Raw genomic sequence first — 26,762 nt, forward strand, 5'->3', positions numbered from 1 at the left:
CCCGGCTCGGCCAGGCCCGGCCGCGCTGCCCCCTGCCGGCCGCCCGCTCCTGCCTCCGCCCGGGGGAAGGCGCTTGAAGAGGGCCCGGAGGTCTGGGGGGCGGCTCTGGGTACTGGGGAAGGGTCCTTCAGCCTCGGGACGGCACTAAAATGATAATAACAACGTGTGGTACATGGGTCTGGGGCTTTATAAACGACGGCTGGGCCCCTGGAGGGAAGGTGGCCCCGGTTATGTGCGTCACTAGATGGCACTGTTATACACACACCTCTTCTTTTTCTTTAGCTGGTGCTGCAGCGTACGACTACCTGTCTTCGCAGAAGTGCTGGTGCTCCTCGGGGTGCGTTTCTCCCAGCAGCAGCCTTTCAAGGCCTCTTTCCTCGGTGAGTCGCCGCAGGCCTGCAGGGCCTGTTCCCCCGTGTGGGGCTGCAGGGCAAACTGAATCCTAAAAGCCATTAAAGCTGAAAAAGACGTCCAACATCATCTGGTCCAACCATCCCCCTACCACCGATGTCACCCACTAAACCATGTCCCCAAGCACCACATCCAACCTTTCCTTAAACACCCCCAGGGACAATGACTCCACCACCTCCCTGGGCAACCCGTGGCAACACCTGACTACTCATTCTGAGAAGAAATGTCTCCTAATTTCTAACCTAAACCTCCCCTGGCACAACTTGAGGCCGTTCCCTCTGGTCCTGTCACTAGTTATCTGTGAGAAGAAGCTGACCCCCAGCTCAAAGAAGGTGCCCAGCTTCGTGCCATTGAGTTCTCCTACATGGAACAGCAGCAAACCAGAAGTACCAACAGCCTTGTTAAGTCTAGCCCAGGACACTTAAGAATTAGATAGAAATTAAAGGTAATTTTCTATGTTAGCTATATGTTGTATTTCTCTATACTTGACTTTAACTGCAGTAGACTCCTGTTGGTGAATAGTTAAGCATGGTTTGCTGTGTCTTCCCTTTTTTTTTTTTTTTTTTTTAAGGCTTCAAATAAATTAATTAGACTGTCAGGGTACTGATTGTGATTTTGCTAATGACTCCAAATAGGAATAGACATTGGCCTATTAAAGTAACGGCTCATTTACATAAAGATATAATATAATTTACCAAGTGTAATGGTATTCTCTGTGAGCTCAGGAAGTGTTCTCTCCAAATGCACTATGTAATTAAAGAATAATTTGCTAAGGTTGCTAACTACCTAGGTCCTCACAAACTAACTCACACCTTGGTATGGTAGAGTTAAGATTTCCCAACCCAGGACAAATCCATCATCCAAAAATCCAGTCAGAAATCAAACTAACTTGAGTCAGGTTCCTCCACTTAGAACAACTGGAAGAATTAAAATATCTTGACATGTTGAAATTAAGTCTAAGCTTTTGGAGTGAGGGGTGGGGGAAGCAGCCATTCCAGAGATTACAGTTCTTCCCTCTTCTCCTGTTGTTTATTGTTTTCAGAACTGCAAGATGAATTGTTAGTTCAACATGATTCTTCAATTGTAAATGTATAAATGTATTTAAATTGTAAATGCTATGGTAGAAGTGCTCAGCAGAGGTACCAAAACATCCTCCTCCTCATGGTCTGAATCCAGAGTGAATGTTGCCCAAATCTCTGGCAGTTCATTTCTCTGTTGGAGACATGTATTTCTACGTTAGATACACTATTTCTTGCCATTTGTTCAGGAAACTGCTTCTGTGTGCTGCCATAGCACTTGGATTCGCAGGTAGGTGGCATTCAGCATCTGCCTACGACAGCAGAGCAGAAACCAGCTTGGGAATTTGGTAAAAGTGTCTAGAGGACTCCAGCAAAAATTGAGAGGATACTTCTGTTTAAATTGTTCAGTCTCAGCAGCGTGGGAGTTGCCAGCCAGCACACAGATGCCTTCATCATAAGTAGATCATTAAGGAGTAAGCCTCTGCAACAGGATCTGTTACAGATGCTGATAAAATCCATTTCATTTCTTTCTATTGCTGCTGTAAGCATTTCAAAAACACTCCATAATTATTTTTCATGTGGTAGTTAGGTGGAAGCCAAGATAGCTGTCCCTTTATATCCCTATCTCTTAATCATCAGATAGGCTGTTCTATCACACAGTTAGATGGAAGAGATGGAAATGTAAAGATGGCTTATCACAAACTCCTGCTAATCCTCCTAGTGGCCCTTTTTGTTCTGAAGGCATTCTTAGCTACTAAGAAATACTTCACCAAGATAAAACAGTAAGAGGCATAATAATTGACTGACAGGATATTTGCAAGAAGTAGAGATAACACAAGTTCTTAGCGAACAGCATATACCTGTCTTGAATGTTGTGTCATCAGGACAAGTGTGCAGTGTCTGTAATAAAGTTTAAGCAATGATTACAGCTATTTACAGTAGTGAGAGATATAACAACGTGCGTGGTTATACTTGTGGTCACCAGTTTTACTCCATGGAAAGATCAGGTTTTCTCAAGAAATTCCATGAAGTTTCTCCTTTCTGCGACCCAGGGACAGTTTTCATTTTGCAAATAAAATTGACAAAGTAGATTGACAAATGTAAAACAGACAGCTTTTAGAAGAGCTCTCTTACTGTAAATTTCTTTAACATTTTTTTCATGTCACATGTCTTTAAGTGTGCTTTGTGCAAAGAATTTAACTATACTCTCCAACTACAAGTTTCAGGTGTGCTACCAGTAGAGAATCCATGAGATAGAAATAGTTTTATTAAGATGCAGGTTTTCTTTGATGTGATGTAGATATCACCTCAGTAAAACAAACCTATACTACATTTGCTTCTTAGTAAGAGTTCTGTTTTCCAGGAAAAGTATTAGAGAATAAAAATGATCTGTTTAGGAACAGAGAAAAATATGGGCATGTGTTCCAAGACATGCAAAATGCCATGTCACAGCCTTTCTTCCACACCTTCTGTGAGCAATAAGAAAAAAAATAAGATCTGCTTTAGATCTTAAGGAAGGTTCTTTAAGATCTTTCTCTGTACATACCCTAAAACCTTCATACAAAGAAAGAAAAACACTACTTTAAATGCTTATGAAAAATCATCAGTTACTTCTACCTAAATCGTACTTCATCTGAAAGATATAAACCATGTTTATCCCTTAATGTTCGAAGATGTCCCCAAGCTTTTTTCTGTGACAGTTTTGCAGATATTTTGCTTCAGTGCACAACTCACAGTGTAATACCATTCTAAAATCATTACTATATGAAAGATAAATGTTTTACTTACGTGAATAGAATCCAGATACTTTGCTAGACTGGTAACTAATAATAATATCCGTGTAGATTGGAAATTAATGTTACATTTCAGTACTTAAGCAATGTGTTTGTGATTGATGAATACAAGAAACCTAAAGAATAAGAAATAAAAATTTCTGTCTGCTAAGAAAAAGAGACAATACATTCTGAAATATCTGTCCTTTGATGAACAGAAACAACTTAAGAGATCTCATAAACTAATCTAATTGGTATTTGTTGATTTACTCATTCCAAGAGAACTTTTTCAAATAAAAGAAAGTTTGTTAAAGAAGTTTTATACCTGCATTTAGTTAAAAAAACTCACCCTTGACCACTATAAATTAGCAATTTATGAGACAAATTAAAATAAATTCACTATTCCTTTAACAAAATTATTCTTCCTTTTTTTAAAACCAGATTTGGTTATCTATGATACATTGTAAGGGCCTGACACTAATTTTGAGAATAAGTTAATTCATTGTGCTCCAAAAGTCAGTCCGCTTATAGCCTGCAATTTCTCATATGCTATAAAATGGCACAGGTCAGCACTGCTATCAAAAGGAGTAATCTTGCCTTTCTTCAACCATTTTGTCTCTCCCTAAACATCCTGGCACAGAAAATTTATGCAGCTGTTTAATAAATGAGATCAGTTCCCTGATCCAGATTAAAATTAACCCTCTTTTTTCTATGGCTAGCTTTAACATGGATCAGGTCTCTGATCAGGTTCACCTGCCACCGTATAAATCCTCACCCTGTCAGAAGAGAGGAAGCAGTGTGAGCGCAGGAATAAGCTGGGACTACATAAATCAGCATAAGTAATGTGTGAAACTGAAAGTATGGTTCTAAAAACCTCTTTGTGCTGTTTTTCTTTTATTTTTTGTTTTGCTTGAGAGTATGGGTCTAAAGCACATGCTGCAATATCCTCAGCATTATGTGAGAACTTGCCTTTATCCTATTCAGAAATTCTGGTTTTCTCTTTATGCTTTGAAAACACAGAGCTGAGTCCTGGACTTGTGCTGTAAATCCTTCAAGCTGTGTACTTAGGAAGCAGGAGGAGGACAGCTGATAACTTTTTTAAAATAAAGTCTCCTTTCCCACAGAAACAAACAAACAAAACTACTTCTATCTCTATAGGCTGTTACCAGTTCAGGGTAGTTTCAGGACAGAAAATTCTTCAGGGTCTTATAGATTTCTTCTGGATTTACTAAACCATCCCTGCCAGCAGATTTATGTCTGGCCCCTAGCAAATTGCTTACCTTAAGAATACAGCTGAAGGATATTTAACAAAAATATGACCCTAGAGGAAGAGCAGTGGTAGGCTCCTTTAGAGGCTTAGTCCTGCTTTTCTAATTACAAATTATACTCCATGGTCCAGTGGGAGCTTCGACCAAGAACTATATAACACATTTCTTAATAAAAATGAGGCTATCAGCATTACTCTACTTTTCTAGTTAAACAGATTGTGATTATAGTTAACACGATATTTAAGCAAACAGTGCCAAAGCTACTCTTCCATAACCTGTAACCTGCCCATATGTCACATCGTAGTCAATAGTGCAAAAACATCCTGGTGTTCTGTCCCTGCCCCCTAGAAAGTCACCTCAGACAAGCTGGATTTAATCATTTAATTATCTCAGACTTAAAAAAAAAAAAAAAGTGTTGACAGTTGATCAGTAGGGAATATTTTAGTAGACCTGAATAGCACCATTGAACTCAGATAAAAGGCATAATCTCAGCTAATTACAACGTGATCTATGTTAATTCCTTAGAGAAACAGGCACTCATTGATACCTGCACAGTATTCTCCCTGTTTTGATAAAGTTCCCCCCCGGGTTTTCACTACTACTTTGCCATTGCGAAGTTACATTCTGTCTGCTCTCATAAAACCTTCCACTCTGTTCTCTTGACAGACCACCTTCTTGAGAGGCTGTCTAATCACTGAGCTACTGGTAATGGGAAATAGGTTACCTGCAATACAGGAAAATCCTGTGGTCTGTGTTGCATTAAGCCTATTTGCCAGATGTGAAGTTGGACATTCTAGATTTTTTTTCCTGAACTAACATGACTTTGCACCTGCAGGAAATTGATACCAATGCAAGGTAAAGAAAGAATTTGTCATACTGCATGTGCTGCTGATCTCTGAATAGTATTTCTGTCCATCTGCATGCCTGAAGATGCAAAGAAAACAGGCAATGAAAGATCTCATAAGTCCCCATGTCTCTCTTACACCACTTAAAATACAATGAAATATTATTAAGTATCATTTTTATGTGAGTATATGAATACTGATTTCCTCTATGAATGAATCAGTACTAGACAGGAGATGAGGCATTCAGCTGCTAGACAAAAAATCTGTAGTGAATCAGGGAGTAATTCCTAGTACTGTTTTGTTTCCCTGCATGTGCTTTTTCGTTCCTTCCTTAGGTCTGGAATAAAGTGATTCTTTACCATTGTCAGATAGTTTGTGAAGTCAGTAGGCACTACTTTCTACAGAAAAAATAAGAGGAAGAAACAGTACTTGCAAAGGAGGAAAACTTTGCTTTGTGTTTCTTGCACATGATGTACAGATTTATTTTTTTTCCTGGAAACTGAGTTTTTTTAATGTTTTATATTGTAGCTTAACTTATTTTCAGAGTTTATGGATAAGCCATAAGTATAAAGTAAACTGAGACAAGTTTTTATTTTTTGAAAAATTGTTTTTCTCATTTTTACCAATAGCAATTTTATTTATACCAAATAAGTAGTACAAGAGAAAAGTTAGGTACCTATCTTTGTGCAAGGTTAATTACTAGAAACTCACAGGGCAGTTAGAGACTCTCAGAAAGAGACTGAGAATAGTCAAGACAAGAACCTACAGTATGATTTCCAGCAAGTTCACAGTCACTTCAGAAAAGCTTCATATTTTTAAGGTCCCTCCCTGTTCTGCAGAGTATTAAACAGGAAGTTTTATTGAAATTCAGAGCAATTTGCTGAATTGGAGGCCAATGGGCATTTGGAGAGGTAGGGTCAAGGATCACCATTAGTAGGTGCCTAAATTGTTTAAAACAAAATCCTATGGGGATTTTAAAAAAAAAAAAAAAGAGAGAGAGAAATCTTGCAGGTGAGAACTTCTCATAAACCTTCACATTTAAAAGTCATTGGATGAAATGCATAAACAGTGTTAGGATCAAAGACCAGGCCCCAAGTCTCCTCTCCCTTTGAGAGCTGAGTTCCTAGCTGCCAGGTGGCATAATCGTGCTCCTTTTGCTTCCTCTTCCCAGCCTGGTGCACTTTGCAGCATACCCCTGCTTCAAAAGACTCCCACTTTGTATAAATTGCTGGGTAAGAAATACTGAAGCAAGGAAGGAAATGTCAGTTTGACTTTCTTGGGATGACGAAAAACTAAACCTTACTCTTTTATTTTGTAGGCAAATGATCTCTTAGTGTACTATTTCTAGGGCCAAGAGCAGCTCCTCTACAGATGCCTTTCTGCTGAGAAAAAAGTCTCTTTGCTTCTTACTAAGAGCAGTTTCTAGACTCTGGGTGCTAACTAAATGAAAACATCCATTTTCTACTCTCAAATTCATACACTGAATCTCCAGAAAGGGCAGGTCTTTGTACTCGTGTGTACTCAGTTGTACTCGTGTGTTGTCTTTGTCTTCGAGACAGAGCTCCCTGCTCAGTGGCAGGCTGTTTGGATGGTCTTTTTAAGGGGCTTAGCTCTCCTCATGCACTCTGTGTAGAACCTGTAACACGGTTACAAATTTCATGCTAGCATCTGGAAGTTAGGCAGCGGCACTGCTGTTGGAAATCTGGCCGTTACTGTCTTGATGAAGGCAAAATAGAGAACCTGAAATAGTCTGAATTCTAATTCAAGGGAATTTGCCTTTCAGCAGCCTTTTTTAGGGTATCTTTATTGAATTGCTTTTCTTTTCCTCTTTTTTTCCTTAGGCTTCTCTCCTAAAAACAAGATTCTGTAATATTTTGCTTGCATTAAAGGAAACTTGCATATAATTGCAATCTGTACAAAGCAAAAGAAAACAATGCACAGTTAGTATCCCCGTAATCCTAGGTTGGATTGTATAGTGCTATGTTGCTCATTTTGAGCTTGGACTCTTACAATTACAGAAATATGGCCTAACTGTACAACATGCACCGTACATATTTGTCTCTGAGAATCAGTTACCATTTGCACACCCAAGAACTTGTATATTTACAGAATGTGAGCTGTCAGATACTATTGTCTTGAGATTCTTTATCAAAAGACATTACATGTTCAAGTTTAAGCTTGACACCTTTGTTTAAAGAATAATCATTTTTAGGGAATCTGTCTTAGCATGTGGCCACTGGAAATGATAATCCTGATGGAATTCAGTGTTTTTCATTTGTTGGCCCTGGCAGCTGTGCATTAGTAAAATAAAAAAATTAAATAAACAGCAACATCTGTTCCAGTCACTGGGGGCTTATTGCTGGAGTTATCTGCATCAGATGGGGGGAGAAGCTCTAGTAGAGGAGTTCTGCTTTCCAGAGCAGAGGTTAGTGGACTCACTAGGAATAAATACATTGACTTGTGTGACCTGTGGGAAATATCTCACCTGCCAAATGATGATGTTACCTAGTATTAAAGTCAGAAGTCCTCCAGCATCTACTTTGCGTTATTCATATGAGTATTATATTTAAAGAGCTCATATGGTGTTAGTCTGTGTCTTATGTAGCTGAGAAGCAAAGCCTGTTGTTTTTTCTTTTAGTAAATTATTCTTGGCTCCAGGTTACCTTCCTCTCTCTCTTCTTTAGGAATAGTATGAATGTGTGTGTGCATGTATATGAATATACATGTAATCCTCTGTGTGCATATTTGGGGGGGGGACTAGATAATACACATGTGACCTTACGTGCTGTAGTCAAGGCACCTCCCTGTTTTGTTTTGATAAACTAAGGAATCAATGTACTGGATAGCTGTGGTGCATAGGCAGTAAAACTAGGTGATCTAGTAATGCCTCTGGACTTAAACTCCATGTATCTCTCCATAAACAAACCTGGGAGAGCAATCACAAAAATAGGTATTCCTACCTATTGATTTAACGAATGCTCTGTTACAATTTTTTTTTAAAGTCTAACATAAATTCTTAATCAGCCAGACACATGTAACTTGCCAGTGCCATCAAAATTGTCTGGGAATGTAGTAGAGAGCTATAGGAGAAAAATAGCAGCATGAACCAGAACACTTCCCTTCCCTTACTGGAATCCAGAAACTCAAACAGAAGTGGCTGACCAGGGTTGCAACCATAGGCAGAAACACAGGCTAATTAAAAAATATTGGAATTGAAAGGTTAAAAACAAAAAGTTGATAGACCTCAGAGGATCATTGTGCTGCTGAAGTATACTGTAGCTGTGTGCTGCATGGCTGTTTCTGTTGGCAAGATCAGGTTTCTGTGAAACTATTTCTGTACTGAGTCCTGAGCACTTAGGGGTTTATGGCAGTTAATCTGTTCTTAGATGGAGCCTGAAACTCAGAAGAGGGCTTCCTTTGACAGAAATTGCTCACCTCTGGGAAGGTTACTCATTCCCCACCTTCTTACAGTTGTTGTACAGACACCAATTTGGGTCTGACCCTGGCACCCACAGAAACACAGAATCTGCCAGATGGGAAGGGATCTCTGGAGGCCACCTAGGCCATGTCCCTGCTGAGAGCAGGACCAAATAAATCCAGTTGTTCAGGGCCTTGTCCAGGCAGGCTTTGGGTATCTTATCTCCAAGGACAGAGATCTCACAGCTTTTCTGGGCCCTTGTTCCACTGTTTGGCTGCCCTCATAGTACCAGTTTTTCCTGATAGCTAGTGGGATTTTTTTTTTTGTTGTTCTAACTTGAGCCCGTTACCTCTTGCCCTGCCACTGGGCACCTTTGAAATAAGCCAGGGGCACACTGCTGAGTCACATTCAGCTTGTTGTCAAACACAGAGATGCTTTCAACCTCGTTGGCTTCCAGCCTGCAGTGTTTTACGAGGTTGTTCCACCCTGACACGGGACTTTGCCTTTGCCCTTGTTAAACTTGATGAGGTTCCCAGCAGCCCATATACCCCGGGTGCAGTGGTCCCTCTGAATTACCAGCATATCAGCTGTGCCCTGAGTTCTGTATTATTCCTAAACTTGCTGTGTGCGCAACTCATCCCATCATCCAGGCCTTTATTAAAGGTATTGGACAGTACAGGCTCCAGCCTGAAGGCACTGCAGTAACTGACTGCTGGCTGGATTTTATACCATTGATCACGACGTCCTGGGCTCAGCTATACGGCCGGGTGCAATGTCTGGCTTCCTAGGAGAGGCAGCTGTCAGGGAACATAATGCTTATTTCCTTAATTTTAATCAATTAAGAGGCCGTGGCATTGTTATTCCCATAACACACGCACTAGAGGGCAGTCAATAAAGTGATCTGATCACAGGTTTAAAGCTGTGAGTAAGTGGGAGGTGGCAGTAGTGTGAGTGGTAGCAGCTGAAGCCTAGGAAGAGGTGTCAGCATGTCTTGCTAGTTCGCTGGTTGTCACGACACAGTGCTTTGAAGTCAACAGATAAAGTGGGATTCAGAAGAGAGTTTAAAAAAAGGAGAACAAGTCCCATTATTGTAATTTATATTTTTAAAAGTACTCCTGGTATTGCCTCTGGCTCAGAAGGTTTCCGAACCATTACTTACCTGGGTTTCATCCTCTTCCCATAAGTGTATATCATTAGCTATTGCAGAAGATGGGACATTGAGCTGGACAGACCCATCTGTGTGAGCGTTTATGAGGACTTGACTTCCATCTCTTTTCAAATTAGAAAGATGCAAGTGTCAACAGGCTCAGTGGTAGTGAGATAGACACTGAAGGAAAGAACATGTTGAGTTTGTTTTGATATCTGGAAGGAAGTGGAGGAGGTTGGAGGTTCCCACTTTCTTTTTCACCCTTTGAAAACATCAATTAAATGTAAGCAGCAGGTGCAGAAGAGAAAGGAGCGGAATATGGTCTACTTAGAGTAATTGTTGGAGCTCTGGGAAGAGTTACATTTACCAGTTCTCTCCGCTTTAAGCATTGAATGGCAGCCAAGTAAGTCAGATGGGTATGTGTGTGGAAAAGGGGGATATGTAGTAATCGGAAGGAACATGAATATGCCAGCAAAGGCTTCTTCAACTTTATGTGAGGGTGCTTTTCACTTTTAAAACTGTACCTTATTCTGATATATAATTTTCAGGCTTGCTGCAGTGACAGTTACTCATGAAAGTATAATGCAGCCTATACTGAATTACTAATTGGTTGGCGTTCCTCTCTCCACTTTTCTTAATTTTGTATTACTTCTGTTCTGCAAAAAACATTATCAATATGTGGATATCAGATACAGAAATAAGGAATTGCAGCACAAAGATATTTATTGTGTAATAACTATATTTGGTAATTGCAGCTATTTGAAGTGTAACTTTATATGGTCCATATCAAATAATTATATTTTTTTAAGCACAATGAGCTATATAATTTAGTAGCATGGGAAATAACCTCTTAAAAAGTTGCTGTGGCTAATGCTTTTTTCATACTGATTTTATGCTTGTAGAACTTCGTCAGCTTTAATGGAATTAATCCCAATTTTCATTTACATAAATGCAAAGAAACCTCAGTCTGAGTTTTACTTTACATACTGTTTCAAGTGTGCTTGGAACTGCTAAACCCACTTAATTCCACATAAAATTAAAGTTTAAAACAGAGCGTCCTAATTGTTCTCATTTCACACACAAGCCTCTGTGGCAAACAACAAAACAGACAATGTTCTTTGACATTTTAGATTTACTGTACTGGTTGAATATTCAGAGGCTTTTGAGCTGTATTTTTATCAATGAAAAGTCTGTGAAACCCCTTGACTGAAAATCAGTTTGTATTAATGAAATCCACTAGCTTCCATAGACCATGGAAGTACTAACTGCCTGTATCAAAGGGAAGAAAAAGCATTTCATTTTTAAGACATAAATCAAGCTTCGTTTCTTGCTCTTTGATCAGTTTTGCTTATGTGGGCATGTAATCTGACTCCCCTTTGCCATCTAATTTTCAGACTCTCTCCTCTCCCTCCCCTCACTATTCAGCTTTTAACAAGGCCAGATTTTTTTTTTATTTATTTATTTTCTGCAGGGAACAGTCATGCCTCATTCATTTTTCTCTCTGGTGTTTAGAATCCCTGTTGCAAAGTTTAAGCCATTAGGAAATGCCCACCTCTTGAAACATCAAGCACATCCTTTTTTTTTTTGTTACTAGGCTGCCGCACCATGGCCGTATGCATAAACTACAGTTGTAGTTCTGCTGAAGTAAACTGTACTGCAGGAGTTTTTGTCAGTGTGATAGATAAATCAGGGTTTCATTTCTTGCTTTGCTTCAGGGAGAGTATTATGACCTTAGAGAGGACAAACTAAAAGACTACCAGTTTACCCGTAGGCACCAACCAACCTGATATCTCAAGTGTGTTACAGACTACACTTTTGATCATTAATACTGTGCATACTCTAGTATCCTAACATGTAATTTATCACTATGCTGCTTCCCCTGGCTGTTAGTAGTAGGATACCCTAAATCAATGCTATTTTAAATTGGATTTTCAAATGAGAGAATATTCAGACTTTTATGCCAGTAAGCAAAGGGATAAACTTTCAAAATACCTTCCCCAAGAAATCAAGTAGATGCTTCAACTGAAACATATCTGGTGTGCTTTATAAGTGTGAAGTTTTAATGGTTTTGAATCTGTGCAGCAACTAAGTCATGGAAGTGAAGCAAAGTGTATTTCAAATGTAGAGCCCAATAGGTAGCCATACACAGTGGTTTAAAATGGGTTAAAGGGGCAAAAAGTTTCCATCAGAACTTTTATTAATATTTTTTTCACTTTCACAAGGTTAAAATGCTCTGTCTAATAAGTTATTATATAAGTCACTATTTTGACAGCTGCTTCTGAAAATGGAGAGAATTGAAAGTTGGCAGATGTGCCTTCTGGAGTACAGTGGTTGAGCTACACATTTGTTTGCCCATTCATGCTTCTGCTCAAGTTCTAAAATGTAAAAACCTATCACAGCCAAAAATCACACTGAAGATGGTAGGAATGGCACTGCCATTTTTTATAGTATTATTCTTCATCCTTGGGCAATTTTGCATGTTTCTGTTCAGAAAGTGGGAGAAGAACAAGCACAAAATGCATTCCTTCCTTCGCTGTTAATACACAAAAACTATGAGGAAAACCCCAAGGCTGATGGAGATCTAATTTCTTGTAGACATTAACTTCTAAAGAATAAAGTTTCTAGTGCATCTCAAGTCAGTGACTGTTTCTACATAACATATTGTAAGGGCTTCAAAATTATACTGTTTTCTCTATAAACAATACCTACCATTTGAAAATATTCTGAAAAACCAAAAGTCCAAAGCAAAGGAAACTCATTCAGGTGAGAAGAGGTCTTATTGGCCACAGTAGCCCAGTAGCTTGAAAGCAAGCTAAAAAAAAATCATATGTATTTTCCTTTGAATATTCTCCTGTATCCACTCCTGGGTTTGCTGGAGGGCAGAGGGGAATGAAGACTGTTAAAGATTAAACAGCTTGCTCTTAACTAATATAAAAATCCATCATACAGTCGTCATTGATTTAAGCTAAAACAAGTGCTGACCTTTGGCCATGTTAGTAACATTGTTCCAGAAAATCTCTGTGGCATTTTAATATTTTGTGTTAATGTAGATTAACATTATTACACGGAACAAAACTTCTTAGACTAATGTTCCCCAGGATGTTCAACCCTAAGCCACCTTTGATTTCTAAACAGAACCCACTGTTAAAAGTGCTAATGAGTGCTACCAAAAAGGTAACAGTCCTATGCCCTAATAAGCCAAACTGTGATATATATTAGGAGGCTCTGAAGGCCCTGGTTGTATCTCCCCATTTAGGAATATTACAAGTAAAATTTATTGGGAGCAGGAGGCTGAGAAAGAAAGGGAGATCATAAAACAATGTAAAGCAGGAGCTCAAAAAGAAGCTGGATGAGAAACAGCTTGGGTATGGGAACTAGACCAGTAGAGAAGGAAATAAATTAATTTTTTTTAAAAAAAGACCTCATTTTCCCAAGTATTTCTGCAGCAGTTGGTGCAAGCAAGAGCAACATAAGAGGTGTAGCTTAAAACCATACACTGAAGTTGCAAGTGTCAATATTGAAATACAAGAAAAGTATTTTTAAAGAACAGGGAGGAAGTATTTTTAAAGAACAGGGATGCTGCCCAAATAGCTAGAGACTGGAATGCAAAAGAAAGCGAGGCTGCCTGAGGCAGCAGTGCAGGAACCTCCTCTGCTGCTTATTTGTCATAGCAGAAGCACCAGGGTCCCTCGAGTACCGACCGGTGCTGTGTGTACAAACCCAGCCAGTGCTGCAGTGCAGCAGTCTTTGGCACTGAACACATACAGCTGAAGCACTTGGACCAGTAGAGAGTGAAAAAATATCAGCGTAATTTTGCTGGATAGCGCTGTGGCAGGTAGATGCACAAGCAAACCATGTATGCAGAGGCACAGAGATAACAAGAGCTGGGTTAGCTGCAGTTTCCAAGAATTAGTTCAGCTGTTGGTTGAAGATGGTGGATCAAACTGCAAATCAGATCAGATCCTGTAACAGCCAACACAGTTTTTCAGCTGCTGTAATAAACCGAATGATTTCTTTCTCCTGCAGATATTAAAAATGCCCTTCTTGTACAGTATGTTGTATTATTTTTCCTGGAAATTTTTGCATAACTTAGTTGCCATTTATCATTTTTTTCCTGCATTCTTCCTGCATTCTGCAGGGATGGGAATCCCAGTGCACTGTATTCCAGTAGGGCTGCCACAGGACTGTAATTTATGCCGCTGAATTCCAAACATAGCTATTCTCAAAATGTCACTGTCCATTTGTTTTTATAATGGCATTGTATTACAGGCCTATATTTAGCTGAAAACTTTTCACCTGTAGGTCTGTCTCCGCCTCCAAGACAGTAGGTGTCTGACATTGATACGTGTATTTAAAACAAAATAACATGCCCTCAATAGAACATTTTAGAAATGTAAAAGCATTTCTTAATACTGCTGAGTGATCCTAATCCCAAGAAAGGGACCTTTTTTCCCTTGTGCGTCTGAATCGTTCACAAGGAGAAAAGGCCCATTAAACCAAATCAACCTTAGTGACAAGATGTGGAAATTTAAGTAACTGCTTTTACCTTATCTTTCTTTCCTCTTGTTCTGCTTACTAGAAATTAGTCAGGCAAACAGATTCTGTGTATTTATTTTGTCATAGAGTCCAGGAGATTGTGCCTAGAGAATACAAATGTCGTTTTCCTGGTGTTTCTCCCTTGCCACTAAAGACCTGGAGTAAGTAGCGTTACTGAACTAACAAGGCTGGAGCCCTGGAGAGGCAGAGTTAGTTACGTGCTTCTGCAATCTCCAGTCAAATGCCATTTCACTTGCCTGACAGTTTCCATATGCATTGTGTTTCCTTCCTCTTGTCTGGTTGTTGAGTTGGTGGTGGTGGTGGTGGTGGTGGTTTTGGTGGTGGTTTTTGCGTGTGTTGCTTTTGATTTGTGATTTTTTTTTCCCATGTGTTTTGCCAGTAAACAATTCACTATAGGAGCGGTGCATCTATACAGTACCCAACACAAAAGGGACCAATCTGAGTTGGAAGCTCTTTGTGTCATTATAATCACACTAATAAGCTCTTTAGCCTGGGTACTGTAGCTCATTTGATCAGATTTTACTAGGTATGGTTCCTCACAGCACTTCTTTCTCAGTAATATTCTGGTTTAGTGGGGAGGAGAAGATGAGAAGGAGCAGAGCACCTGCTACAACACTTGCAAAATGATGGAGGTCACGATCAGATCCAATTAAGAACAAGAACTCAAGAGATACTGTAGTTAGTATCCCCGTCAGCTACCAGTGCTCTGTCCTCTCTCACCTCAGATCAAGTTTTGCATTAAAATAATCTCCTGCCTTGATTTTCCTGCTTTGTTTAATTATCTGTATTGTTTGCTCTATTTCTTTTCATGTCACATTTATTAAGCTATTTCTTTCCCTGTTGGCTTAACTGCAAAAGTCTTGTATTGAATATGCATGGAACCTTCAGGCACTGGTGAATCTCCAATACTGTTATTTTATAATAGATATTTTGTGGACACTACACACACAGTAATAGTAAATTTATTGAAGTGTGAAGAGAAAAAAACTGCTCGGTACAATGCAGTGCTTCAGGACCACAGTTTGGTATAGCTCTCCATCACAGACAAACATCAAGTTATACTGTCTGTCATAAAAGAATTGGATGTGATAAATTCTGCGAGCAGTATATTAAATTTAAGGCTTGAAAACTAGCCACTTTCACAGTGCCAGCTCCAGGAAGCTGGCTTGATTTCCCTTTGGCTTGATATTTAACAAATTGCCATGAAATTATGTGGGTGTTCCTTTCTTTCTCTTCAAAACACTGCCTTTTTAAACTTCACTCTTCAGTATTTTCTGTGCACATCCTAATGGATAAACATTCACATCTCAGAATTTCTCACAATTGGCAGAAATTGGCAGCTTTGTTGTTTGTGAGAAGAGGCAAAGGACAGAAATGGAATGGCATTATTGCCCCATAAATGTGATTTCATCAAATGAGCCTGCAAGCCTGGAAAATTCATAGTTCTTCCTTTGGATTGCTTCAACACTGGATGTGTTCTGTGGATAATGCGAGGGCTTGCATGCCTGGTCCAAAACCAGCTGAAGTTGGCAGAAAGACTCAATTGTTTTGATGGTAATTCTTTGGAATATATGTCCTTATCTACTGACATGCATTAAAATAGGTATACGGAAATACCCGTGCCAAGCTTCTGTTCCATCCTCACTGCCAGATTACAACTCAGGGAAAGCACTCATGGTATTGCTGCTTTTCAGATGGGGAAACCCAGTCTTGATGTAAGTGGGAGCCTGCCAAATTAAGTAAATGATGCATCAGCTGAAAGACTGCAAGGGAATTTTTACACTGTGAGTCTAGAAGCAGGATGAATGAATTCATAGCCTTAGGGGAGGATCGGCAAGACTTTAAGCCATCCTTGTAATCCTCAGATTCTTGGTGTCTCTGCAACTGGCCGCAAGCCTAGGGAGTCTCTACCAGCCTGGTGCTTAAGTTCTGGCTCTGGCAGCTTCCATGTGCCACATTTTGCAAGAGGCCCTTGAATAAACAGCCTTTATGTTCTTTTTTACACCACCGGCTGCAAGGGCTCCACCAACTGCAGAACACTCCAGCTTTCTTAAGGGGCATAAAGTGGGTAGAGCACATGTGATGATGTTTGCTGTGCACAAGAACTACTTCACTTTTATTGAGAAGCTCAAAATAATTTTTATGAGGCTCACTTACCAGGAAGTGGTGTGTTGATACGTCTCTCTTGCCACCGATTCTGTTCACCACTGAACTGGCTCCCCCAGAAATACTGGAGAAATGCAGAAGATGTAACTCCTGAGGCTGTGCCAAAACCTATGCAAAACTTTCTTGTGATCAGTCTAGATCAAAGTGGGCCCTATAAGTTCATCATAAATGGGCTAAAATTATACAGAGAATAAGTACATAAACACAACTTTTTATTGCAGCTGACAAATGATTAATGTAACTGAGATAAAAATGAGGAATCCATCAGATGTGCAGTTGACATCACAAACATAGAAGCTGTGATATCAAATATAAATCCAGAATTTCTGTGAGTAACAAACATCTCAGAGTCTCCTTTTATTCTTTTTATTTCCTTGATTAAGTTATTAAAGACTGGGGGGTATTTGGGGGTGTTTAGAAGCCAGAAATTAACTAGAATGTGTAGAGTAATTTTGCTCTCTTGCTTCCACCACCCTGTTTCTGTTCCTTAAAACTGCTCATCCTTCTTAGTGGTCACGTCTCTGTCCTTCACCAATGAAAAGTCTTATGAGATAGTCCCTCTAGGTGGTTTCTGATTCTACCGTTTCTACCTGGATTCCTCATTAGCCTTTAATAATAACGATACTTCTGGTAGACTGCTTGAAATAAGCTTTCAGGTAGCATGTGTGTATTAGCCAGGCTGACTGAAGACAAAGGTAGTATGAGAACTGTAAGGCCTCTTAATGAATAATTTCAACATAAAAGACCCACATTACAGGACTCTGGAAACATTAGACATTAGACAAATCAAAAATCAGCTCCAATGGACACCCTTTTAAAACATTTTTACTTGGTCCAGTAGAATCTGTTCAGTTTTCTTTCTCAGGAGTGCTACAAACTTCTGATTTTCCTATTTCTTCCTGGCTCACTGTGTTCTGATAGCATTTCTCACAGAAAAAGATTGTCTCTTGGAGAGTTCAGTTACACATGCTGTTCAAGTGATCCTGACAAGGATGGATGGTAATAAAAATTGTCCATCCTTTGAACGTGATTTGGATTACACTGCAGAAATTACATGTCAATATTGGATAGAGCTGTAAGGGGGATATACACAAGAAATGTAGGGTTATATGTGCACATGATTCGTCATTCCCCTCTTGACACCACTCACTCTACATGCCTGTTCTTTATTTATAGGCAAGCAGCATGCTGACATTTCAATATTCCTTCAGCTCACCGGTTCAGACTAGAGTCACAGTGAGAAAAGCAACTTGGGTAACCATGAATAGCCTGAGATTCATTTCACTGGATTTCCCAAGAATTTAATTTTAAATTGAAAGGTAAGCCATGGTGTTAATTTTACAGGAGTTTTGAAAAGGGGACGTCACATTTTAGGAAAATAAAAGATGTATGAATGGCTTTCAGAAGATAATAAAGAGACTGGAAAATTACATAAATTCTCTTTACGTTTTTTTAGTAATTGCAGGAGGCAATGGATGCAGTCCTGTCAGGCAACATGATGTTTTACTTTATCTAGTGCTGGACTTTAATTAGATTACAAGGACTAGAAGTCAGTCTTAGCTTATTGCTATGAGTTGTGTTTTAATTACTGACAGAAACCGGAATTATCATATATACACAAACACATATGCAAATGTGTGACACAGATAGAACTTATGCTATTGTAATTAGAAGGAAGAAAATGGTGTCTGAATTTAAGTAGACCTCAGTTAATTCAGTATTATGCTGGGGTACTGTGATCATGGGTACATGAGAAGTAACAGTGATGATTTTCTGTTTCCCATGCTCCATTTTAATACAACTTTTGTCATACAGTAGTAAATCGTGAACATCTATAGTTGTCCTCTGAAAGTTTTGACCTGGTAATGATGCAGAATGAATACAATATGTATGCTTTTAGAAGACTGAGACTGTTGAAGCATTTAAGAGTAAATTAGATGAAGACTCCATCTTTTAAATAAAAGATATTGGTATTTTAAGTTATCAAGAACCATTGTACTCAGGCAAAATTTCACTTCCTGGGGAGAGCAAGTGTGTTTAGGTCATTAAATCTGTTTTTAAACTCCAGAGGGAAAAAAAAAATTGCTTGTGGATCTCCAGAAGTCTTGAACAATTACCAAAAAAAAAAAAAATCCAAACGGAAACATTCAAGCATGTAACTTTTCCACTTGCTAACACACCAGATGTAATGTTAGCCCATGTGAACCTGTCTAGCTGGAAGCAGTTACTTTTTCTTCAACAAGACATTTTTCATCAGGAAACAAAAGTCCTGCTGCACTCAGAAATCTCTGGTTCAGCCAACATTATGTCAATATTGTTGGGCTTCATCTGTTAACAACTTGCAAGCCAGAGAATTAATAACTAGACTTAAGTTGCCACTATTCACTAATGAGGCTGGAACGTGACCCGCACACCTAACCAGCCATGAATAAAAAAGAAAAAGCTCAAGGCTCATTTACTACAACTGTCAAACTAATGCATTTTCTTTATTGCTGATCCAAAGAAGGATCAGCCCTGGTGCTGCAGCAGTATATCAACGTTCAGCAATTGTAAGCATCAGGGTGAAATGGGAGACAGTTTACTCCAGAACTTCTCAATATTTGTTTTCCTTTTCCTATAAACTTTTCAGATGTCTTACCCTGGGACTGGATGATAAAACCATATTAATCCCCTTGGAAAGCTGTATTTTGTATAATCGTGTGAGATGGAATGAAGGTTTTATCTGTATATTTTACATTCCCCCTTTGCAAATTTTTGCATTCCTTTCTCACTCTTAAATCATTGCTTTGACAATAATAATTTTGTATGCCAGAGCTATCAACAGTAGAAAATTCCAGACATTGCTGCACAGATGGAACGCAAAGAAAAGAGTAGTTCAAACCCTTCTCCTTTATATGCATCCTTCCAGTCTGAGCAAAAGGGGTTGCACTATAGATTTCATTGCAGAACTCTAGATCAAAACTTGTTTGAATTATGTTTTCAGTTAAATCAGAACATCTCACTCATTTTCTCTCAATTTCCAAAAGAGTCTGAAATTGATGTCTAGATATGAATTTTGGGCATGACCACATCTGTACATTTTCAGAATATAAGGGCTGTGTTGCACCTGCAAAGTCATGTTTTGCAGTAGAGGAACATCAAACTCTCACTATGAAGTTGTCCCTAAGTCTTCTGCTCCCCCACAGATAAGAATCTCTGCCTCGAGTTTCACAGTGTATGTAACCCAGACTATCTGGCTTGGACACAAAAGCTTTAGGCAAAGGCATAAGAGAAGCTTTTGCTATGATGATAGCAGTTTAACTAATCACCTTCGCTGTGATTATAGCTGCAAAACACTGGTTTCTTCCAGAGCAATCCCTCCATTTCTCTTATGGACAGACAGATGTTTCCAATGTTTCTGAGAAAGAACCAAAACAGTTGGCTACCCAAAGTTGTAGTAACATCTAAAGGGAGAAGATACTATATTTGAAGCCACTTGAGTACTCCAGGCAATTATGTGGAATAAAGTTTTCTCTGCGAAAGCTGTTTTAGGACTGATAGCCTGGCTCCAGCACACTGCTGAACACATGAGTTTTGTGAAGGCATCCCAGAAACTGATTCCGACACTCTCTTCCTTATTTTCCAGCCCATTGAACTTTTACTGATGTGGAATTGAACGCTGTAGAGCTCCCTCAAAAAGCTTCTAGCATTTAAACAGCATCAAAAGAAAGGAGTTCACAGTAGATATAAAAGATTTCCGTGAAACAGATCCTGTATTGATAAAGTTACTTTGAGATGAGCATTTAGGAGATGTAGCTACAGTCTGAGGAAGGCAGAGATTTGGGGGAGGCTAGAGGAGTTGTGGTATGTATGCACTGTGGAAGAGTAGGAGAGACTATGGTGATGTAAAATGTTGCAGAAAAGATGTGATGGAAGTCTAAAAAAATACCTGAAAATTACTCTTTAGGGAAAATACAAATTGATTCAGTTTGCAGCCGAGAACAACAGGTCTGTTGTCTACAGATCTTCCTCAGCAACTGGCTAGAGCAAAGCTCTGATGCAAGATGTGAGTTTTCTCTGAGAAATTGTCCATGAAACTCCAGATTTTGCCAACAGTAGCTTGCAAAAATGCTGCTAACCTTCATCAGTCCAGACCTCATTGGGAATGCCAGACATTTGGCAGACATTTGGTTTTCACTTATGTAACTAGAACAAAGGAAATTTGATTACTGTTGTGCCTTCACATTGCAAACTTTAACCTTGTGAGTTTGTTTTTTTTCATCACATGAATCTTTTCCTAGTGAATAATGCAATGCTATGATTACACTTGGTGAGTATGGGAAAAAACTCCTTAACCCTGTGTATGTGCATATGTATATGCAAGTAACAAGGAAGTGAAAAGTTAGGATAGGACCTCTCTTGGTGGCCTATATTGCTAACAAACCTCAATATCAAAGGGTTTAGCAAGAGGCCTGTCATTGACACTGAAAACAACAGATTGCTTTATAGTTGCAATGTATGAATAACATGAAACTGTTTCTGGTAGTCAGAAGACAGCATAGTTCCACAACTCATTTTTTCATCCAACCATCTAAAAATATAGGTATCCCCTTGATTACTCAGGAGTTGTCAGCTCAGAAACTACAGTCATTTAAATAAGTACGTATAACTGAAGTGCAGTACCCCTAAAAGCCTAGCAAAATAGATTCTTGCAAGCATGAATGTGAAATACATAAACCCCGTACTGTAAACCTCAATAAAGCCAGTATGGAGGCTCTGGTGAGAGAGATGCTTGTCATCATCTGTTCTTCTATTGGCATTTAGTGTTTAGAGTAAAGGTTGTGGTTAAAAAAAATTAAAAAAAAAATTGAAAAAGACAGGACTGATACTATCAGTTAGAAGTGTTTTTATTTTTCCTTAATTGCTACTGAGGTTTGCAAGTCCTTCCCTATCAGATTAATTGGAAAATACATGTTTGAGAGAAACGTGGCTGCATCTTGCACCACGTTTGGCTGGCTGGCTTAAAATGAGCAGGTGTCATCCAATATTCTGTCAAGGGGCCTAGCCAAGTACTCAATCAAAGCTATCAAACTGTTTTTTTCCATTCTTCATCTCTTATTAAAAACAAATTGTTTTAAGAAGCTGCGTGTTGTTGAATGTACAACTGAAAGACAACTGTAACAGATCAAAATAATTTTGTGAAAGTTGGAAACCTGCAATGTTCCATTTGGGATAGACTGTTTTTGGATTTCTGCAAAACCTTCACATTAGAAAAATGTTTTCCCATTAGTAAACACCCATTAAGGTAACTAGACTGTTACAACCTCATTAATATTAAACTTCTTGGCACTGAACTCACAAATTAGTAATTATCATACAATTATTTAATTGCAAAATTACCCTGTTGCTGAATATTAACGTGCCTTCGCAAACACTTCTGCTAGGAATGAACTGTGTCGGTGTTCAGCACAAGCAAAACATGATAGCATGCCTGGCTGATCACGGGTGGTACTGTGAAAAACAAAATGAAACAAAGCAAAATAGGAGACTGCAAATCCTGTATTAAACTGTGAAGATTACCCACTTAATAGGTCATATTAGTATCCTGTGGGAGGCAGTTTGCCTGCATTTCATGGCAGCAGGACAGAAGAAAATAGAATCAGAGTTCCTTGTATCTGTAACCAATTTCAGTACTCTGGGAAACTTCTAGATTTACTGCAGTGGACAAATTTATAACTCCGTTGCACTTTTTGAAAATTCTTTAGGACTCTTTTTGCTATCTTCCCTAAGTTTTTCCCTTGTCAGCTCTTTGCACTAAAATGCAAACTGCAGCAGAAAAGCTGGACTTGCATCCTGGGGCTAGCTTTGTATATTCTTAGGTATTAGACTCACATGTGTCCAATGTGATAATACTTCTTACATCATGCTGTTGCCAGCCCACTTAGCACAACATCAGCACTGTCCGCTGATAAGTCTGTGGTTGTAGAGTAACCATTAATACTTCAGGGCACAAACTACGGATCAATTTGGCCCTGACAGCCTCTCTTACTAAGAACATTCACCTCTGTAGCAGTTCTTTTCCCTTCTGTATTTCCTCACAGTTTTCTACTTCTTCTTGTCATTCCCTTTAATTATGGAGGCTGTAGAAATAAATAGGTTTATTACCCCATGAGTCATAATGAGCAATAAAAGAGAAAAAACACTGTTTGGAGGTGTTTGCTAAATAACAAGATAGGAGAGGAAAGGGTGCTTTTAGTCCAATAAGTTTGGAAAAAAAGCAAAAGTAATTGAAATTATTGGTAAAACTAATTTAAAAACCGACAACTGTAAAAATCTCCCTCTGAATATATTTTGCCCTCTTTACTGCCAGTCTTTTAGCAAATGTCACCATAGTCTCAGGTCTTTTGAAATTATTGGATTTGATCCTTTCATGCAGAGATCCTTGTCATTTTTTGAGAGCAATCTCAAATCTCTAGTTTCACGTGAAGGTAATTTCCCAGTGTTTCAGTCAGGAAGGTCTTTATTCAAGGAAATCAATAATCTTCTATTTTTATCATCTTCATTCATCACAAAACCATCTACCTTTAGTCTGTCATCCTGCTGATATGATGGGAACCACAACCAGCTGTAACAATGCGGGGGAACCCACACTTAGCTGGAGACATTTCAGGAAGCCTGCAGGCTCCTGATATGTCATTCTCCAGCTACACGAAAACCCATTGGACCAACTGAAAACAAATGGAGATCGAATTATCAGATCTTGGCCCTCCACAATGTCTGTTTCCTATACTGGCTATATTGCCAATGTCATTCATCTATTGAACGAGATCCTTGTTATTTTTATGCAGAACAAAAATAATGTTGTCATGTCCAAAGGCTACATTTTCCCTTTTGCAAACACTCTTTTTCATCCTTTGCATTTTTTGAAAATCTTTTGTCTGCATTCTTTTGTGGTCTGAGGCTCCTGTATCTCTGCCAAACACTGATACATTCATCGCAGGCTTCAGCTGTGTTGCAGAACCTGAATAGACATTGAGGCTACATGGGCGACTTCAATTAAGCAGTACTATAGAGCTGATATTTTTTGTTGAAAAACAGTGTCTTTTTGCAGGGCCAAACAAAGCAGCAATTCCAGGGATGCAAATCAGAACAAAATACTTAAAAAATAATAACTGCCAAGCCAACTAATTGTGAGGGCTCAGCAGAGAGTACAAAGACCCATTTAGCCAGTTGCTTCCTTCGTCTGCTCTACCGTTGTGAAATTCCAAGCATGTACATTACAGCAAAGATGCATGTGGCAAGGCAGAATCTCGGTGAGAAATTTCCAGATTCTAGCAGCTACATTACAGACTTTCTGAGACAATAAGATTTGTTTTCTTGGAGAAGTATAGCTATGAAAATATACAAAGGTCTTTTTATTCCTACGCACATGTACACAGCAGAGATTCTCACTGAAGTACAAGAATGCAATTTTTTTCTTTCATCCTGCTTGCAAGACACAAGTATATTGTATTTCACACAGGGCTTCAGAGCAGCATATGCCACATGCTGATGTGTTTTTCTCAACTATGTGATACTAGAGCAAGTGCTCTTCCTTTTTTTTTCTTTAACTTTTGGAACTTTATTTACTTTTTTTCCCCCTTTCTATTCCTTTTTGGTAATTTCTGTTTGCTCAGAAGTAAAAGAGGAGCTTTTCTCTTTGAATTTCTGGGGAGAATTTCCTGCATGGCTTTCATTTTTGCTACACTTGACAATATTAGGTCCAGTCACACACACACACCCTCCACCACCTTTTTTTCCTCTTCCCCTGGGTGCAGCAACCCAGCAGAACTCTCTTCTTGTGTTCCAATCTGAGTCAAATTATCACAAATTACTCTGTCTGGCCTAGGCTATTTTTAGATCAGCCAGCAACTCTGGTTGTTTTGATTATTTCGACAACTGGCTTTGCTGCTTCTCTAAAGCCCCAAAAGCACAGCTCTCTCCACCTAGAAACTGCTTACCCAGGTACGGGGCTGTGTCGGGATGTGTCACTGGGCCTGCTAAGCTGCAGCTGCCACTGGTGCTCAGGAGCACTACGTCAGCACCATGTATCTCCTGCAGCCTCGTTAAAGCTTGTAATAATTACTTGTAAGAAATGGAGATCCAGCTATCTACCCTCTGTCTCTGTGTCCTTAGAGTCCTTGCATACTAGCAGATTTTGCTGTTGAGAGAAATGAAGAGGATGAGAATTTAGTATGCTGCACATTCCTGTATATTACCCTACCTGCACTAGTTCTACAGGCATTTAAAGCCCACACCACCCAGAAAAAAAAAAACTCCAAGCTTGAATGCCTGTGGCATTTGCACACAGGCAGTGTACCTGCAGACAACATATCCTGAAGAGCTCTACCTTCTGGTAAGCAGCCTCCAGCTGGAGGTGTTATTGTGTGGCTTTTGCAAGAAAAGGATCAGAAATCTGATTCAAGTATTTCATGCAATGCTGCTTTGCATTTTAATTTTGTTTAAACACTGGCAATTTTGATATGTTTCCAGTAGTACTGCTTGGAAACTGTTTCCAGTAGTTTCCAGTAGTATGCTTATTACTGCTACCTGAATCTTGTATCCACTTCAGTATTGTATCAGTTTGACCTCTTCCTTTCTGGTGAAATCTGTCCTCGGTCAGTTCAAGGCACTTCTCAAACACCTCTTTTAGCTCTGAAACTCAGTCCCTGTCCCAACTGCATTTCCTGCTGGCAGAGCCTGCTATATGGCCACGCTGGTGCTTCAGAGACTTCATCATGTTGTATAACCTAGGTATTGTGCTTTCCTTTGTACATAGGGCTTTCTCTGGGCACTTTTAAGTGTGTATCAGCCATATTAAGAACATGGAGGACTGTTTTTATTACATTTGTTATCCATTTTTCCACGGTGTCCATAATTACCTCATGTATAATTTTAGGCCCCCAACTGTTGCCGTATTTCTGTCTGGAGCTTCATCTCCAGAAACCTTACTTTGGCTGCGTGATGCACAGCTGGCAAAACTTGGGCTTCGATACGGTCTTAGTGAACTAAGCTAATTCTGTGAACTCAAACCAACTCTTGATGATTATCAACATTAAATACCCAAGATCCTTCCATATTCTGTTTCTTGATATTTTGGGGAATGTTTCCGTAATCACAGGTAGAATGACTTTGTTCAGCATGTTTCTCATAGACCTAGGATCTCTCCAAATGTATTTTTCAGTTTTATATGCTTGGAAGTTTAATTAAATTTTCCAGATTCTTCAAATTTGTATAATGTTCTATCATATATTTCTGATTTTTTTCCTTCCTTGGTAATTTTCATGATAGTAAGCTTCCCTTCATTCTCCCTCCTCTCCCCCCAGCAATAAACCGCATAGTACTAAAAATAAATATTCAGGAAGCAGAAAATTGATGGTTTTTATCATGCTGTGATTAGTGGTGTTTAGGAGCTGAATACAGGTGCTGCATTTGGGCTCCATTGCAAAGAAATAGAATACAAACAACACATCCCATTTGTTTCATGTGGGAGATTTTTTGTCATGTAGGCACATACCATCAACTTTACTCTCCTCTGGTGTTGTTCCTCATACTTTTTGTGTTTGAACTTCTTTTTTGTGTATTTTGTTGTTGTTGCAGGTAAGGCTGCGTGGCACACCCCTGTAGAGTATCTGCAGCAGAAGCACCCCATTGAGGAAATACATATCCAGTTTAGATCAAGTACAAGGTGTTGATCTAGCGCTGGAATTTGTGTGGTGAGATCTTTTGGCTAACATGCAATCCACCCATGCAGAAGTCATCTGAAGCATGAGGCTTTTGAGAACACATACCTGTAGTGGCAGGTTTAACTTGTTTGTAATATAGTCCTACTGTACATTCAGTTTTATGCCTGGCTTTGTGTGCTTTTACAGCATAAAGCCTTACATCCTCCTAACGTATAACTATTATGCCCCTTGAACACTAAGCACTTAAAGAGGAAAACCAAAACAGAATAACTGTTAAGGAGCAATGATTGTAAAGTCAGGCACTGAAACACAAAGAAACACATGGCTGTTCATTTGTATTTTATGTATTGTGATACATTTTTTTCTTCCTGCGTGGTACTTTTTTCAGCACAGTAGATGGTGCTTAGTGAGTAAACACAGATATTGCTCAACATTAGGATTACTCAGTGCTTTGT

General features: G+C 39.1%; 1 long non-coding RNA gene across 3 annotated transcripts; it reads left to right on the plus strand.

The window, feature by feature from the left end:
- The first annotated feature begins 10 nt into the window (after window positions 1-10).
- Window positions 11-26,375, plus strand: LOC121070044. Of its 3 annotated transcripts, none has more exons than XR_005819854.1 (4): window positions 11-90; window positions 283-380; window positions 17,780-17,922; window positions 26,222-26,375. It is a non-coding gene; the product is annotated as an uncharacterized LOC121070044 (long non-coding RNA). The 3 variants fall into 3 exon arrangements; XR_005819853.1 differs by lacking the exon at window positions 26,222-26,375 and adding an exon at window positions 20,229-20,388; XR_005819852.1 differs by lacking the exons at window positions 17,780-17,922; window positions 26,222-26,375 and adding an exon at window positions 5,306-5,429.
- The last annotated feature ends 387 nt before the right edge of the window (window positions 26,376-26,762 follow it).

Source organism: Cygnus olor, chromosome 4 (assembly GCF_009769625.2).
Source record: "Cygnus olor isolate bCygOlo1 chromosome 4, bCygOlo1.pri.v2, whole genome shotgun sequence".
Taxonomy (NCBI): Eukaryota; Metazoa; Chordata; class Aves; order Anseriformes; family Anatidae; genus Cygnus; species Cygnus olor.